The sequence below is a fragment of the Notamacropus eugenii genome, chromosome 6, assembly GCF_028372415.1.
Source record: "Notamacropus eugenii isolate mMacEug1 chromosome 6, mMacEug1.pri_v2, whole genome shotgun sequence".
NCBI classification, from domain to species: domain Eukaryota; kingdom Metazoa; phylum Chordata; class Mammalia; order Diprotodontia; family Macropodidae; genus Notamacropus; species Notamacropus eugenii.
In genome coordinates this window covers 340,230,028-340,242,398 of record NC_092877.1, presented here as the reverse complement: position 1 = coordinate 340,242,398, position 12,371 = coordinate 340,230,028, and the positions used below count along the sequence as shown (strand labels likewise).

The window sequence follows — 12,371 nt, the reverse complement described above, 5'->3', positions numbered from 1 at the left end:
CAAAATTTTAACAGATAATTAAAATAGAAAGAAAGAGAGGACATTTCAAATCATTTCTACAGAATCCAATCAGAATTCTACAAATCAAAATTGAAAATTAGTTCTGTGCCAGAGAAATCTCAGTCCAATACTTCGTAAGACGAGCACACTGCCAGTTCAGAGAGGTTATGCATGGAAGGTAGAAGAGTTCTGAGTTAATTTAATACAACTGTGCTGAAAACTGAAGGTGCTATCATCTCAGTTTATCAGATGCAATGAGATGCTTCCTTATAAGTGGATGTGACTGACAGCTTCTCTTGCCAACAGCAGGTTTTTCCATACGGAGGTTAAGAAAGGGGCAAAGAAAGAGTTCATTTTAACCTAATTAATTGGATTGCCTTGGATTTGGCAGCTAGGCTGCCTCTAATATCCATCTGTCCCTGCCACATCCACCTGCAGGAGTGGGTTGCTTCTGACTAACAGGTAGACAATAAAAGTGTCCACTGAATGGAGTCCAGGTAGGTAGGAAGGAAGGAAGGAAGGAAGGAAGAACTTGAGGTCTTCATTTTAGAACTCTGAAAGTTGTTGGTGGGGAAGGTGACCGCTAAATGACTAATTTAGAAAGGCCAAGGTCATCTATTGCCTCCCAGGCCATGGCCACTGCCTTGCTAATGGAGTTACATAGCTCTGGAGGAGAGGATGAGGCTGACAATTCAGCTCAGCTCAGCTCTGCCTCACTTCAGTCTAATTCACAACTACGCTAGACCAGACTACATCACAATACAGGAAGCAAGATTTCCAAGTTATTTTCCATTTCTTGTAGTTATTCTGTGGCACCTGTCAGTCAGGGTCAAATAAAAAAATGAATTAGGTTCAAACACAAGTGAGGAGGCAGAACTAACCAGGACCACAGAGTCAGCCTTTCAGGTGTAGAGAGAGGCTCTAATGTAACAGAGTACAGTCCTGTGAGGCAGGAGATCAGGGTTCTAGTCTCTGCCACTATGTAGCCTAGAGGCCAGGCAAGTCAAGCAATCAGCCACCTACAATTCCCTCTAGGCAATGAGAAAGATGAACCAGATGATTTCTAAGATCCCTTCCACTTCTGATACTCTACTATTCTTTAATTACACAGTAGTTTCCCTTTCCCTTAAAGCCAAAGCACTAATAATAAAATAAAATATAATGAGTATTTTGCCTGAATTTTGAACAAACATCCATGCAGTTAGCAGGTTTGAAGGAACCTGCCTCTTTGCTAACAAATTGAAACTCTTACCACCACCATACCAGAGGAAAAAGGTATGTCCTAAACCTAATGATCCTGGCTTCTCTAACTGAGAAATGCAAATGCTGTTCCTGGCAAACAAAAAGGGGTCAGACTCATTTCCTTGCCCCACCCAGGAGAAGAAAACTCATCCAGTCCCATAAGGACAAACAGGAGCAGCCCGCCACCCAGGCCACTTAGCCTAATTCTGCTCTGTCAGAGAAGGCAGTCAGCCCATGATGTATGGATGTCTCTAACTACCCATTAAGAAAAGGAAGAGGAGAAAGGCTGAGAATGTGTTCTGTGACTGTATGTAATTCAGGCTTGGGAAGGTGGATGAATGGGGATTTGGATCAACTTTTTTTTTCATTTTTATCAGAATTGTGATTTTACCTCTAGAGAGAACTCTAGGGAGGAGCCTTCTCTACCATTGTAAACTGACACCTTCTCTGAAACGTTGCCTAGGACCTTCAGAGGTGGTGACTTCCCCAGAGTTACACAGCCAATATCTGGCAAAAGCAGGTCTTTCTGATTCTGAGGACAGCCTGTAAGATGTTGGTACATTTTGCAGATTCTTGGTTATACTAAAAATAGTTTCTTCTTTTCCTCCCTCCTTCGGAGCTCTCAGTTTACCTTCCCATGAGGCAATAGCAGAAGCAGGGCCATAACTGGGATATGGGAGCAGGGGGAAGCAGAAGATCAGGCAGATTCTCATGTATCCTCCCCACTTAATAAGGTTAAGGGTGAAGTGTATTATCATTCTGCCCTAGTGCTTGACAAACCAAAGCGTGGGTAAATCTCATGTCGATGAGTCTCTATTTTTTTTTAAACACCATCTCTCTTCTTACCCATGACTTCATCCCCAAACCATTATTCATGGCACTAAGTGTTCTGTTGTGAAAGCCTCCTCTCCCTCCTCACCTCCAAAGTCCCAGTGGTACCACTTACTTCTTGGTCTTAGACAAGCCAATCAATTCCCTCCATTCCCTCATTTGTAAAGTGAAGGGATTAGCCTAAATGACTTTTGAGCTCCCCTCCTGCTTTAGACCTACAATCGTGTGATCTTCAATTAGGGTTTCAGACCCTTATTTAACAATAATAATAATAAAAGTTGAAGGGGTTTCTAACGGGGTCTGTGAACTTTTAAATTTTGAACTTTAAATTTTTAATATTTTGAACACTGGATATTACTATACCTGCTATCCTTAGTCATCATGGGCATTTCATTTTATGCATGGAAAGCCATTATTCTGAGAAGGCCATCACAGGCTTCTCCAGCCTGCCACAGTGGGCCAGCAAACAATAAAGACCCCAGGACAGGTGATTTCTAACGTCTTTTCTAATTCCTAAATCCTATGGTGCCATGAACAGTGCCAGGGGAAGACCCTGACTAGGTGAAAGACCAGAAATCTGTCTGACTTCTTTTCTTAGCATCTTTGATGGTATAGCAAGGACAGCAATAGGAAAATCATCAAATATGGGAGGAGCAAAGGCACCACCCACCCAAAGGACAACAGCAACATGCCAAGCCAGAGATGACAGCCCGATACCTTGTCAACTTTCTTCCTACATTTGAGCAAAGCTTATGAAAAATGCTCCCCTATATTTTAGAGGGAAACATGCTGAGCTTGTAAAAGGAAGCACTAGAATTTTTCCCAAATAATTTTCTTTTTTGGATACTAACATTCACATTACAGTATCCTCCACTTTTATAATCCTTGCGAGGATTGTCCCCTTTCTCGCTTGAATACAACAGCTGTCACTTCATGGGAAGAAAATATCACAGAAAGAAAAACAATCTGTGAACGTAAAACTAAATAACCCAGAATTTCAGAGTCAGATAAAAATAACAGCGGACAGGCTGGGCTTCACCCCCAGCTTCGTTATTGTTTTCCTTTGCTTCTCAATTTCTTCCTAGTATGAGAGGACTTTTGAGGGTCCCCCCATTCTGGGGAAAATCTGAGGGATAGAAAGAACGCCCCAAGGTAAGCTCATTATTAGGGAGTCTTGTTTGGGCGACTGAATTCCCTATTGGTGTCTTCAAATGATGATAGCTATTTTAAAAAACCCACAGGAAATGATTGCCTGTCTTTCCCCAAACAGCTGTTGCATTTGTCTTGTGATTGTTACATTATAAATAGAGTATTCGCAGAATTCTGGGGGTTTGTTTCTTTTTTTAAATGCTGAGGGCAACGCTCATTATATTTTAAAGCAGGTAAGATCATAAATTTCTTGTAAATCAGGTTCAACCACCTATAATTTAATGATAAAGAAGTGGAAGCTGAAATAGTTGGATCAACATGAATTAAATCTTAACTTTGACCCTGATGACAAGACTTCAGGGCTTCTCATCTCTTTTCCCTGAAGAGTCCCATATGGGTCTATGAAAGCACATGGCCTACATGGTGAAGGATGTTCTAAGAAATAAAAGAAGGGGACTATGAGAATATACGGGCAGCTGGAGATGAGAGAGGACAATAGATAAAATGTGGGGTCAGGAGTCAGGAGGACCCGAGTTGGTAAAGTGCCTGAAATCTGCAGAAGTGATTAGAGGAACCTTGTAGTCAGTCTGGTATCAGAGAAGGAGTTCTAGTTCTAGATGAGCAGGATCCGAATCCCAGCTTAGTTGGGACTAGACTGGGAGAAGACTTCTGAAGTCCATTCTGGAGCTCTGTCTATCTACAATAAGATCCTAGGAAAGGCTGAGGACTTCAAAGAGCCCTGGGTTTGGAATCAGAGGACCAGAATTGAAATGTTGGCTCGGTCACCTTTATGACATTTCACCTTTATAGACTTACATTTGCACACACGTAAATTGAGGGAACTGGGTTAAATGATATGAGAGGCAGCTATGTCACACAGTGGATAGAGACGGTGGATTTGCAATGGGAACAGAGCCTCATGTGGACAAGCCATTTAACAGCTGCCTGCCTCAGTTTCCTCATCTGTAAAACATGGATAATAATATCACCTATCATCAAGAGTTTTTATAGGGATCAAATGAGATCATTTGTAAACCTTTCAAATGTCATAAAAATGCTAGTTCTGTCTGGGTGGTTTGTGACACAGTACTGGGCCTAGAGTCAGGAAGACCTGAGTTCAAATCCAGGCCCAGACACTTAATATCTCTGTGACCCTGGGCAAGTTTCCTTACATGTAAAAGGGGTATAAGAAAAACACCTACCTCACAGGGTAGTTGGAAGAAGTATAGGGGACAATATGAGTAAAAGCTCTTAGTGGCTGGCACACAGTAAGCATGATAGAAATGTTTCTCTCCCTCCCTTCCCTAACCAGTTCTAAATACTGTGACCCTATGGCTTTAAGCGCTTGGGACCATAAACAACACCTTCCTTAACATACTTGTCTGAATTTTTAAATAACCTATTTGGGTCCCAGAATATTTTGTGCTCTGCTAATTCTGCTCTCTCTACCCACCTCCAAAATGAACCTTGGCACATGGTGGTGATCTGTTTTATGTTCCATATCTCCTCTACTAGAGGTGAAGGGAAAGGGTCTACCTCTGTAGAGCCTGGTGGAGACCAAGGAACCCTGAACTTGAAGTCAGCCAACCTAGGTTTGAGTGCCCGATTTGTCATTTACTTTCTATGTGATCTCAGGGAAGCCCTCATGTTGACTCAATGGCCTTGCACTGAAATGTGGCCTTTACTCCCACCATGAATCCCAGAGCCCTCCTTTATTGTATGCCTTATTGCCCTCATCCATCCCCAAAGAACCAAAGCTTTGGAAAAATAAGGTGTGAGTCACTTCCATCTCTCTTAGTACAATACTTTGTACCCATCTTTTCCTCCACAAAATAAAGGGGGCATGGCTAAATCCTATGGCAGGGAAAATCATGTTTAAATAATAGAAGAAACTACCCATATTAATACAGCATTTTGTAGATCAAATGAGAATGTAAAATGCTTACCACAGTGCCCAGCATATAGTAGGTGCTTAATAAATGCTTATTCCCACTTTGCTAATAATGCCTTTATGACATGTGGTTATGATGATGAAAAAATTCAAGTTGTATTATTCCCATTTTTTTAGATGAGGAAGCTGGGGTTCAAAAGGTTAAATGATTTTGCTCTTGGTCCAACACTCTCTTATCTATTTCTTGATCCTCCCCTTCGTCAGCTCCTCCTCTAAGTTTCCCCAATTCATTTTCCCATCAGCAACAACCTCTCTCCTCCCAAACTCAAAATGTTTTGGCTTTTTTTTTTTTTTGGCAATTTTGCAAAGCATTTAAAGTGTAATAATGTATAACATAGCTATCTGTGTATTATATGCAAACAAGAGCTTCTAGACAATGTCACTACCAATTGAAAATCCTCCTTCCACTTATTTTGCACAAGATATGCCCAGCATGTGGCAAGTCTGTGTCTCCATTTCATTTCTTGCTTAACAGCGATGATCTGAAGATTAAAAACAGTTTCTCTGTGGTGGCTTCAATCCATCAGTGAGTGAGCTCTTATTAACTGTTTATGCCCATACAACAGGACAGGAATATTGTCTTCTCTAAACTTTTCATCTTCCTAATAGTCTAGGTGTTCTTCATCACACAGGCTATGTTGTTAAATAAATGACATTGTAGGTTCTTAAACAGAACACTGAGATTCAGATTTCAAAGCACTTGGGCAGTACTGAAAGGGATAGAGGAAGGAAAGATATTCTGAAACAAGGGGATAATGGAGACAAGGAAATCAATTAGGCTACTCCTGGATATCCAGGCATGACGTAATATGGAGAGCTTGAATTAGATTGGTGAAGGAGGAGACAGATAGTATTTACATATATTAACTTATTCACAAGGCAGCTGCTATTATGACCTCCATGTTACAGATGAGGAAACTGAGGAACAAAGTAGATAAGTGTGAACTCAAGTCTTTCTGAATTATCTACTGTACCATCTAGGTGCCCTTGAGAAACAATCAAAAGGACAAAACTGAGGGATGTTCCAAAGGGAAATAAAAGAAATAGGACTGGATGAATCTTTGGGTGAACGAAAGGAAAAAGATGAAAAGGAGGAGGAGCTAAATGTCTCTCAATTGATTAGGGAGAGCAAGGCAGAGGGACTAGTAAAATGGCGGAGACATTGACAAATGAGGAAGTCACATTTAGAGGGAAAGGGCAATGAATTCACATTTACAGTTTGAGCTATCATTCTAGAGAAGACATCCTAATTAAGAGTCTACATATTAGTTACTTGCATTATAACTCCTTTCATTCAAAACTAGCATTTGGGAAAATGACTCTTCTTCATTGACCAATCTCTAGTTGGTGATTAAAAACTATTAAAATTTCCCTGTGTTGGAAGAAAGTGGACATTCACATTCAGATTTGGCTCCTTTACAGGACAGAGTAACATAATGAAAGAAAGGCTTTTGTAAAGTTAACACTTTTCCTAGGTGGAAGCACTAGGCACCATTGCACAGCGCAAAATAAACATCATAAATTAAAGAAAGATCAGGCATGAAAGTTCTGAAGTTCTGAAGACCAGACCCAAGTAAAGAAAACATTTTTGTGGTTTCGGACAAATTTTTTTTTCATTTTCCCTACTTAATAGTATTTTATTTTTTCCAATCACGTATAAAGATAGTTTTCAGCATTAATTTTATAAGGTTTTGAGTTCCAAATTTTCTTCCCTTCTTCTTTCCCTCCACCTCTCCAAGAAGCAAGCAATCTGATATAGGATATGCATGTACAATCATATTAAATATATTTCCACATTAGTCATGTTGTGAAAGAAGAATCAGAACAAAAGGGAAAAACCACAAGAAAGAAAAAAGCAAAAACCAAAAAAAAGTGAAAATAGTATGCTTCGGTCTGCTTTCAGACTCCTTAGTTCTATCTCTGGGTGTGGATAGCATTTTCCATCAGGAATCTTTTGGATTATCTTTCTGGATCACTGCCTTGGATCATTGTATTGCTGAGAAGAGCTAAGTCTATCACAATGTCGCTGTTCCTGTATACAAGGTTCTTCTGGTTCCACTCACTTCACTTAGCATCAGTTCAAGTAAATCTTTCTAGTTTTTTCTGAAATCTGCCTGGTCATCATTTTTATTGAACAATAGTATTCCATTATATTCATATACCACAACTGGATCATCCATTCCTCGATTGATGGGCATCCCTTCAATTTCCAATTCTTTGGAACCACAAAAGGAGCTGCTATAAATATTTCTGTACATGTGGATCCCTTTCCCTGTTTTATGATCTCTTTGGGATACAGACCTAGAAGTGGTATCACTGGATCAAAGGGTAAACACATTTTTATAGCCCTTTGGGCATAGTTCCAAATTGTTTCAGAATGGTTAGATCAGTTCACAACTCTATCAACAATGCATTACTGTTCCAATTTTCCCACATCTTCTCCAACATTTATCATTTTCATTTTCTATCATATTAGCCAATCTGACAGGTGTGAAGTGGTACCTCAGAATTCTTTTAATTTGCATTTCTCTTTTTGTCAAATGACTATAGATAGCTTTAATTTCTTCAATTAAAAACTGCCTGTTCATATCCTTTGATCATTTATCAATTGGGTAATGACTTGTATTGCTGTGACTTGTGTACTTAAGCTACTCCACTGATCCACCATTCTATTTCTTAGTACCAAATAGTTTTGATAATTGTCACTATATAATATAGTTTCAGATCTGGTATGGTTAGACCACCTTCCTTTAAATTTTTTTTTCATTAATTCCCTTGATATTCTTGACCTATTCTTCCAGGTGAATTTTATTATTATTTTTTCGAGTTCTATGAAGTTATTTTTGATAGTTTGATTAGTATGGCATTGAATAAATAAATTAATTTAGGCAGAATTGTCTTTTGATTATATTTTCTCAGCCTACCCATGAGCAATTGATATTTTTCCAATTCTTTAGATCTGACTTTGTGTGAAAAGTGTTTCATAATTGTATTCATATAGTTTCTCGTTTGTCCGGGCAGGTAAACTTCCAAATATTTTATACTGTCCATGGTTACTTTAAGTGGAATTTCTCTATCTCTTACTACTGAGCTTTGTTGGTAATATATAGAAATGCTGAATGTTTATGTGGGTTTATTTTACTTCCTTGAAACTTTGCTAAAATTGTTAACAATTTCAAGTAGTTTTTTAGTTGATTCTCTAGGATTCTCTAAGTATACCATCATGTCATCTGCAAAGACTGATAGCTTTGTTTACTCATTGCTGATTATTATTCCTTCAGGTTCTTTCCTTCTCTTATTGCTAAAGCTAACATCACTGGAACCATACTGAATAATAGTGGGGACAATGGACATCCTTGTTTCACCCCTGATATTTCTAGGCAAGCTTCTAGCTTATCCCTGTTGCTGATGGAGTTAGACAGATAGTACTTATCATCTTAAGGAAAACTCCATTTTGTTCTCTATGAATAGGTGTTGTATTTTGTCACAAGCTTTTTCCACATCTGTTGAGATAATCGTATGATTTCTGTTAGTTTTTTTATTGATATGGTTGATTATGCTGATAGCTTTCCTAATATTGAACCTGTCCTGTATTCCTGGTATAAATCTCACCTGGTCATAGTGTATTATCCTGGTGATAAAATGCTGTAATTTCTTTGCTACTTTTTTACTTAAAATTTTTGCATCAATATTCATTAGGAAAATTGGCCTATAATTTTCTTTCTCTGTTTTGATTTAGGTACCATATTTGTATCATAAAAGAAATTTGGTAGGACTCCTTCTTCACCTACTTTTCCATATAGTTTATATATACATACATATATATGTATATATACACACATACATACTATTAAAATCAATTGTTCTTTAAGTGTTTGTTAGAATTCACTTGTAAATCCATCTGTCCCTGGAGATTTTTCCTTAGGGAGTTCACTGATGGCTTCTTCTTACTTTAAAATGTGATTAAGTATTTTATTTTCTCTACTGTTGATTTAGGCAATTAAATTTTTTTTTTAATGTTCATCCATTTCATGTAGATTGTCAAATTTATTGGCATACAATTGGGCGAAATAGCTCCTAATTATTGCTTTAATTTCCTCTTCATTGGTGAATTTTTGATACCGATAACATGGTTTTCTTCTTTCTAGTTTTAGTCAAATTAATCAAAGGTTTTATCAGTTTTATTGCTTTTTTCCTAAAACCAGTACCAGTTCAATAGTTTTCTTATTTTCAATTTTATTCATCCTTCCTTTAATTTCCAGAATTTCTAATTTGGTATTTAATTAGAGATTTTTAATTTCTTCTTTTTCTAGTTTGTTTTAGTTGCATATCCAATTCACTGATCTGCTCTTTCTCTATTTTATTCATGTAAGTATTTAGAGAAATAAAATTTCCCTTAAGAACCACCTTGGCTGTATTCCATAAATTTTGGTATGGTGTCTCATCATTCTCTTTGATGAAATTATTATTTCTATTATTTGCTGTTTGACCCACTTATTCTTTAGGATTAGATTATTCAGTTTCCAATTGATTTTTACTCTATTTCTTCATGGCCCTTTATTACGTGTAATTTTTACTACATCATAATCTAAAAAGGATGCATTTAATATTTCTGCCTTTCTGCATTGTGAGTCAAAGCTATATATTGCTGAAAAAAAAAGGTATATTCTTTTCTATTCCCATCCAATTTTCTCCAGAGGTCTATCATATCTAACTTTTCTAAAATTCTATTCACCTCCTTAACTTCTTGTTTATTTTGTAGTTAGATTTATCTAGTTCAGAGAAGGAGAGCTTAAGGTTTCCCACTAGTATAGTTTTGCTGTCTACCTTCCTATAACTCACTTAACTTCTCTAATAATTTGGATACTATACCACTGTGTGCATATACATTTAGTACTGATATTACTTCATTGTCTATGGTAAACTTTTAGCAGGGTGTAGTTTCCTTCCATCTCTCTTTTAATTAGATTTATTTTTGCTTTCTCTAGGATCAAGATTGGTACCCCTGCTTTTTCTTTTTTCTAACTTCAGCTGAAGCATAATATATTTTGTCCCAGCCTTTCACCTTTACTCTGTCTATCTCTGTGCTTCGTATATGATGCTTCATAAACAATATATTATTGAATTCTGGTTTTTAATCCATTCTGCTATCCATTTCTATCTTATGGGAGAATTCATCCCATTCACATACACAGTTATGGTTACAAACTGTGTATTTCTCTCTGTCCTATTTTTCCCTGTTTATATTTTTTTCTCTCTTTTCACTCTGCCCCTCCTCACTAGTATTTTGCTTCTGACTACCACCTACCTCAATCTGCCCTCCCTTCTATCAGCTCTTGCTTTTCTTTCCCCTTCCCTATCCTACTTCTGCCTTGCCTTCTATCTTCCCTTCTCTCAGTCCCCACCCCCTTTTCTTTCCTCTCCCCGCTCCTACTTCCCTATAGGGTAAGAAATTTCTATACCCAAGTGAGTATGTATGTTATTCCCTCTCTGAGTCAAATCAGATGAGAGTAAGTTTCAAACAATGCTCACCCCCCCCCCTTCTTTCCCTCTTCTATAATAGGTCTTTTGCACCTCTTCATAAGATGTAATTTACCCTATTCTGCAACCTGCTTTCCAATCTTCTCCTTGTACAATCTTTTTTTACCCCTTAATTCTTTTATATCATCACAAAGTCAACTTACACCCACATCTGCTATACTCCTAGCTGCTGGAATAGACATATACTTTCTCAAGAGTTACAAGTATCATCTTCCCATGTAGGGATTTAAGCAGTTTAACCTTATTGATTAACATGTTTTGTTTTTTTTTCTTTCCTATCTACCTTTTATGTTTCTCTTGAGTCTTGTATTTGAAGATCAAATTTTCTATTCAGCCCTGGTCTTTTCATCAGGAAAGTTTGAAAGTCCACTATTTCACTGAATGTCCATCTTTTTCCCTGAAAGATTATGCTCAGTTTTGCTGGGTCATTGATTCTTGGTTGCAATCCAAACTCCTTTGCCTTCCAGAATATCATAGTTTAAGCCCTCAGTTCCTTTAAAGTAGAAACTGCTAACTCCTGTTGTAATTCTGAATGTGGCTCCTTGATATCTGAATTGCTTCTATCCGACTGCTTGCGGTACTTTCTGCTTAACCTGACAGTCCTAGAATTTGGCTACCATATTCCTGGGAGTTTTCATTTTTGGATCTCTTTCAGGAGGTGATTGGTAGATTCTTTGAATGACTATTTTACCCTCTGGTTCTAGAAAATCTGGGTATTTTACCTTGATAATTTCTTGTAAAAGGCTGTCCAGGCTCTTTTCTTGATAATGGCTTATAGGTAGTTCACTAATTCTTAAATTATCTTTCCTGGATCTATTTTCCAGGTCAGTTGTTTTTCCAGTGAGGTATTCTACAATTTCTTCTATTTTTTTCATTCTTTTTGATTTTGACTAATTCTTCATGTCTCCCAGAGTAATTAACTTTCACTTGCCCAATTCTAATTTTTAAGGAATTATTATGTTCAGTTAGCTTTTGTACTTCCTTTTCCATTTGACCAATTCTGCTTTTTAAGGAGTTATTTTTTTCAGTGGATTTTTTATCCAATTTGGCCAATTGTATTTTTTAAGGAATTGTTTTCTTCAGTCAATTTTTGTCCTTCCTTTTCCAAGCTCTTGATTGTTTCCTGCATAACTCCCATTTCTTTTCCCAATTTTTCTTCTATGTCTCTTATTTGATTTTTAAAATTCTTTTTAAGCTCTTCCAAGAAGGCTTTTTGGGCTGGAGACCAATTCATATTACCCTTTGAGGCTTCACATGTAGGCATTGTGACATTGTTGTCCTCTTCTGAGACTGTGATTTGATCTTCCCTGTTGCCATAGTAGCTTTCAATTATTAGGGTTCTTCTGTGTGGGTTTTTTGCTCATTTTAAAAGTCTATTTCATGACTTTTAAAGTTGAGCTCTGTTTCTGGGACACAGGGGGCACAAGCTTCTTGTGCTGGGAGCCACAGGCCTGGCCACTGGCTTTCTGCATCAGAGGCCTCCAGATCTCTTGGCTTGCCCACTGTGCTGGGGTGGCCTGGCCTAGTCACGCCTGTTGTGTTGGGGTTCTGGGTCTAACAGTTTGCCTTCTGTGCTGAGGTTGGAAGCCTCACTGGTGGTCTGCTGAGCCAGGACTCAGAGGCCTCCATTGCTCATCTGTGCTGTGGCTAAGAACCT

The 12,371-nt window shown here is 37.9% G+C and overlaps 2 protein-coding genes across 22 annotated transcripts in view; one reads left to right on the top strand and one right to left on the bottom strand.

Annotated features, from left to right (window-relative positions):
- MED12L (mediator complex subunit 12L) overlaps positions 1 to 12,371 on the bottom strand; it is a 603,739-nt gene that overhangs the window by 216,326 nt on the left and 375,042 nt on the right. The window lies entirely within an intron of this gene.
- Positions 1 to 12,371, top strand: part of P2RY14 (purinergic receptor P2Y14) — a 49,213-nt gene that overhangs the window by 21,253 nt on the left and 15,589 nt on the right. The gene's annotated exons all lie outside the window — the stretch shown is intronic.